General features: G+C 49.0%; 1 long non-coding RNA gene across 1 annotated transcript in view; it reads right to left on the bottom strand.

Moving 5' to 3' along the window:
• Positions 1–1,744: 1,744 nt before the first annotated feature.
• LOC116662207 overlaps positions 1,745–6,000 on the bottom strand; it is a 28,288-nt gene continuing 24,032 nt past the window's right edge. The window contains exon 4 of the long non-coding RNA XR_004318208.1: positions 1,745–1,756. This is a non-coding gene — a long non-coding RNA (uncharacterized LOC116662207). The remainder of the gene's footprint in view (positions 1,757–6,000) is intronic.

Here is a 6,000-nt window from a genome sequence, read left to right as displayed (position 1 = left end):
GCTCACAGAGAAATACCCAGACCCTAGGGCAGTTGGGGGCAACAAACTCAATGGAGCAATAGGAGATAAGGACAACACCGCACTGAGTGCAAACAGGAAGCAGAAAGGCACAGTACAAGTTATGCAAATCACACACACTCTACATATTTCACAGGACATGTGCATATTTAATGACATATATATCAAGAACAAGGGCTTAATGAGCGGAGGGGAAGGAAAGTGGGGATGCGGGGGTGAAGGGGAATAGAAACTTATATAAAAATGAAAGAGGGGCCTCACAAGGCCCCCATGGATACAGTGGGCCAGGACCCCGGAGTGAGATGAACTCCATCCTCCGCAGCAGAGCTGAGAAAGACCAATGAGGCAAAGACGACCTCGGCCCATCTTGGCGACTGGTGCACAGGAGGTCCGTAGGAGACTGGCACCTCTCCCCTCCCCCGCAGTACCACGCTTTTCCTCAGGCATACCTGGAAGCAGAATCACTGAGTAACCCTGAACTCCACGGGGTGTAACAGCAACAGTAAAAGGAAGACGAAACCTACACTGAAGTTTGGGTAGTCGCGTTTTGTAGTCGCGTTTTTAAAAGCCCAATTTAGAAAACCATCAACTATTCAGGCGATGGAGAACCCAAAGGCATGGAGAAATCCAGTCCTAGAATTCTTGACTAGCTGACCCAGTAACTCTCATATGCAAAATGCCAGTTGGGGACAACAACAAAAAAATCCTCAAACAAAAAAGAAACATTAGGGGAAAATGAAGGAAATCTGAAGAACAGCTTGGGCTTTAGTAACGATGTATCAAGGCTGGCTCATTAATTGTGGCAAATGTACCATATTAATGTAGGATGTCGACAGCAGGAGAAACTGGGCAGGGGGGGACAGATGGGAACTCTCTGCACTATCTTTGAAGTTTTTCTGTAAAATCTAAACTGGTCTGAAAAGTTTATTTAAAAAAAAGGCCAAGCAGGGCCCTAGATTTACTCCATCCCACTTCTCAGCCTGAGTTTAAAAGAGGACAGAAGCTCAAGGAAGTAGGTGGCTTCCTACGAAGACTTCCTTCCTTTGACTAGAGCCCATGGAAGCCAATGAGCAAAGGCATCATGGCAGAAGATAATTAAAACTGAACCATGGCTGGGAGGGGGAGGGTCTAGCTCAGTGGTAGAGCACATGCTTAGCATGCACGAGGTCCTGGGTTCAACTGCCCAGTACCTCCATTTAAAAAAAATTAAAAACTGAATCAATACGTGATCAGACTTCCATGATCGTCTTTGTAGTCTGCCAGATCCTCTGTTCTTCTATAGGTTCTCTCATGGTCAAGGCAAATAAATGGGACGTTCCTGGATGATCAGTTGCATGTTTCCGGGAATGAGCTTGTCCTGATGTGGGTCCTGATGGTCCCCATGCTTCTCCTTGGGTCCTTGAGGAGGCCGGCCCAAGCAGTCTGCTTCTCTCATCACAAGGAGCACAGGCCAAAGTGCTTCAATCAGGTTCCATGTTCAGCTTAAGAACCGTCAAAGGAACCTTGTTGAAATATTCTTCTGTTTGGCTCAAACAGGGTCTCAGCTCTTGAAGACATTTTAGACCCTGCCTTCCCTACACAGATAATGCACCCAGACTCATCTCCAACCTCGGTTCTGGTCTCCAGCGGCTCTGATTTTGCTCAGAGAGAAGGGAGATCCTGCCCTGCCCTCAGAAGTTAAGTCAAAACAGGAGAAACATACAGGGAAAATCCGAAGAGCAGTTAATGAAAACATCAGCTCCAGGAGAGAAACTGTCTTGGCAGTGTTCGGCACACTGCTACCACAGGGCAGCCTCTATTAAAATCTGAAACCCAAATCCTGACATCGTGCAAGTCTACATGTCAGCATCCACTCTGAGAACGGGCACAGGGAGATCTCCACAGGAGGCCCACTGCAGCAGCACTGCACGAAGAGCCGGGAACAGCCCAGACGGGGGCGCTGTCCAAGGGCCTGCTGGCATCCTGGTCAAAGGCAAACTGCTGGGCCAAGTGCATTCCAACCCCAGCTCTGCCACTCCCTAGTGATGTGACCTTGGACAGCCTTCCTAGCTCTCTCAGAACCTCTGTTTCCTCCTTTATGAGGCTGATCAGTGTACTCCCCTGAGGCTACTAGGAAGACCAAAAGAGACTGCATACATGGATGTGAGTGTGCCTGGCATGCAGGCCTCAGACCTCCCCCCACCCCTCACCCCCTCAGTCCAGTGATGTTTTCCTCCCCCAAACTCCACCTCCTCCAGCTCCTCCTCTGCAGCCTGTGAAAGGTGGCAAGTCTCCCAGCCCCTCCTGCCCTGTCCACCCCTCCCCTCACCGGCAGGAGAAGCAGGGACTCTGGGCCTACTTCCCCAGGCTGGCCTTGGTCTGTCACCCAGTGCAAGCTGGCTTCATCCACCACTCCCAGAAACCGTACTCAGGAACATGAGCTGGAACCTGAGACCGAGACATGGCTTCTCTTTCTTCCGATTTTCCTTCCCGCTCTCCAGCTATCCCTTCCCTGGCTCCTGACTGGCAACACTTCCTCAGCCTTAAACTGCACTGTCACCCTGTCCATCCTTCCTTCTCGACCCACAACCTGGGCCATGTGGTCCAGGCCCATGACTTCGTTTTCAGCTCACATTGAGACCTCCCAACTCCTGTCTTCAGCCTGAGCCCAGGCCACCATCACCTCTCCTGTGAACCCAGCCACTCCTGACACTTGGTTTCCTCATCAAGACACTGAAAATGATCAGCCCAGAGCTGCCATTGTGGCCCAGTGCCAGGCACACAGTAGGTGTTTACTCCAAAGCTCTGACCTCCTGTGCTGTATGAGCCTCTGCGGTCCCTCAAGTTCTCTCTCCTTCGAGTTCTCTGTGTCTCAAGGACATGGTACCTAGGACAGCAGCCCTAGGTACAAAAATCAAACAACATAAGCTAATGTACTTGGAAGGTAAAAGGGCTCTGAAACACAGGGCATCTCAGAGGGCACCGTTCCATCAATGTTGGCCTAACACTTCCTGGGCCTCCTGCCAAGTTGAACTCCTAACCATTCTTCTGATGGAGGAGACAGGCAATCTTCCCTCTGGGGGTTGTTACTGCAGCTGGAAGGTTCTGGAAGAGTCTTCTCACACGTTTTGAGGGCCTCATCCATACCAGGCACTGTGCTAGATGTTCTACCTCATCCATCATGTCCCAGAATGCTCTCGTGACTACCTCTGCCAAGTGGGTCTGATCCCAACCCTTACCGGGGAATAAGCATTTCACCCCGGGGCTGTGAGGCTGCAACTCCAGGATCCCCCACTGGTTCGCCAGGCTGCCTCTATGTGAGGCTAAAAGCAAACATTCTCCTTTCCTTCCCCAGACCAGCCTCCCCAAATTATCACCCACTGAGAAACGGGAACCAGTCACAGCTGCTCAGGCTGGAAAATGCGGACATTTTGTTACCCTTGACTCTTTCCTTCCCCTCACCACCCACATCCAACCCAGCAATGATGCCAGTCAGTTCAACTGAAAAAAAAAATCTCTCTTGAATCCAGCCATGTCTTTCACATCGTCACCACCTTGGTCCTCTAAGCAAGCACTCTGTATCTACTTTGTGCTATAGTTTATTTTCACTTTGTGTGTCTCATCTGGATGTAATTCTAACGACTTGTCCACCTGCGTGGTCATGTCTTCTCCAGCAGGCTTCTCCATCTCCCCAAGGCGCTCTACTGATCCAACAGAAGGCGCCCTTTAGAGCACCCAATCTCTGCCAGGTCATTGATGGCCCGCCAGGAGATGGCAGATGCTCTTGTCACTGTCACCAGCTGAGACCTCTTCTAGTGCCCTCCCTTTCCCTTCCTCCATAAAGGTCTATATTATAACCTTTGCACTAAAGACAGAAGCAAATAACCAGAATCCCTCTTTGAGAAATTGTCTCTAAAAATGAATATCATTATAAACAAGTAGGTTTAAAAGAGAAAAGCCTTCCACATCTGCTTGCATCTGTGGCCTCTGCAGAGACAGGCGGGAGGAAGAGAAGGGCCTGCGGACAGAGAAGGTTGTTCTCATCCTGCCGCTGGTGAGGTATTTGATTTCACAAGTATTAATCAAAATCACTCTTGATTATAGCAAAAACAACCTTTGCCATAATTTTAATGCAATTAACTGGAATATATGGTAATTCTGAGCAATCTTGCTCTTGAGATTAAAGAACAGCCTGCCAGGAAACACATGAATAAAGCTTTAAGATCAAAATTTGCATAATTAGGTTTCTTCCCTCCTCTCCCCACCCCCACCCACAGCCTCTCTGGTGGCAAGAAGTTCTGTTGAAAGGAGGTGTTTAAAGTTGGCAGCCTGGGCTGCCCTCCGGGGCTGGAATACTCCTTTCCAAGAGTGTGTTCGTATTTCTACGACGCATTCCTGATGGACTAACAGCCAGCCAAAGACAGGCGGACAGTGCAGAGATTTCTGAGCCGTTACTTTCAGAGGCGGGAGCAAAAAGTAGCCACGCCTTCTAGCTAATGAAACTGCTTTCTGGCAGTTTAGTACGGTGCCAACTTGTTCATCCTGCTCTCCAGAAGCATCATACTCTATTCTGGAAACCGTAACAACCTAAACGATACATCAGTCCCCCAAAGTTACAGTGTGGTTTATGAGATATTTTTATGCCTGGTCACGATGGATGATGGATTTCCTTCTCACGTGCTCCCCCCAGCCGAGGCCCAGGCATTGCTGTCGCAAGAAATGCCCCACCTCCTATAACCCTCCAACAGGGGCTATGCCAGCCAGAGCCATTGCCACACCCCACTGCACCCACTTCCTACCAGCCCTAGAGCCCCTAACCCTCCGGGGAGAGCTTGTGTTGCTCTGGGAGGGAGGGAAAAGCACCAAGCAGTTATTTTCCTGAAGACATGACAAGCAGGACCCAGCACCCATCTACTCCTAAGAAAGGGGAGAAGAGCCAGGAGATGGTGCCAGCTGCGCATCCGACAAGCAGGCTGGGGCCGAGGACTCCCGGAAGCCTAGCGAAACAATCCCCACCCTCGCCTTCCACCTCTGTCTCATGTGGAGGTTTTCCACCCCATCCTACCCAAGAAAAGATCTTTAACATTTAAAGTCATGTAAAATGTCAACAGTACCATTTCTTCCTAAATAAGTTATTCTTGGACCTGCAGCACACATTAGGCTGAAAGGTTAATATTCCTTTATCGGAAGGCTTGGAGGAAACAAGTCGTTTTTGTTCTTTGTGGCTTTGAAAACAAATGCAGAAAAGAGGAAGACTACAAAACAGGAGAGTAGTTGGTCCTTTTTCATAGGAACCTTCAAGAGAGGATGCCACTCTAGAGTCTGCTCAGATAACGAGAAATCCACCCTGACTTCCTGATCCAGACGGTGGACCAACCAAGCACACGTATATCCCCTGGCTCTCAAAACTCCTGGGAAAGCAACATACAAGTGTGTACATTCAGAAAAGTACTAGGAGCAAGGGGTGGAGAGAAGACGGGCAATCCAAGATGAAGATGAACCTTCAGAAGAATGAAGGTGGAGGAGATCTGAACCACAGAAAAACCAAAGTCAGAGAAACTGAGGAGCACCAGATATGGGAGGAGACATGGGGGAACTGGAACGCTCATACACTGCTGGTGGGAGGGGAAAATGCTAACACTTTGGAAAACTCTACCAGGTTCTTAAAAAGTTAAACATAGTCGTCACCTATGAGTCAGCAATTCTACTCTTTGGTCTCCATCCCAGAGAAATGAAGCCTACATCTACAAAAAGCCTTGGACACAACTGTTCACAGCAGCTTGATCTGTAACAGTGCTAAGCTGGAAACCACTTGGATGTCTGTGGACAGGGGAATGGATCAACCGTGGTACATCCAGACAATGGAAAACTGCTCAGCGAGAAAAGGAACAGCTGACATGTATTATCACATGGATGAACCTTGAAAACATTATGCTGCATGGAAAAAAAAAGCCCGACACAAAAGGGTCAATATGGTTTGTTTCTATGACACTCTAGAAGAGA

This window comes from Camelus ferus, chromosome X (genome assembly GCF_009834535.1).
Source record: "Camelus ferus isolate YT-003-E chromosome X, BCGSAC_Cfer_1.0, whole genome shotgun sequence".
Classification (NCBI taxonomy): domain Eukaryota; kingdom Metazoa; phylum Chordata; class Mammalia; order Artiodactyla; family Camelidae; genus Camelus; species Camelus ferus.
The sequence above is the reverse complement of the archived record's forward strand: the minus strand, read 5'-3'. Positions and strand labels throughout refer to the sequence as shown.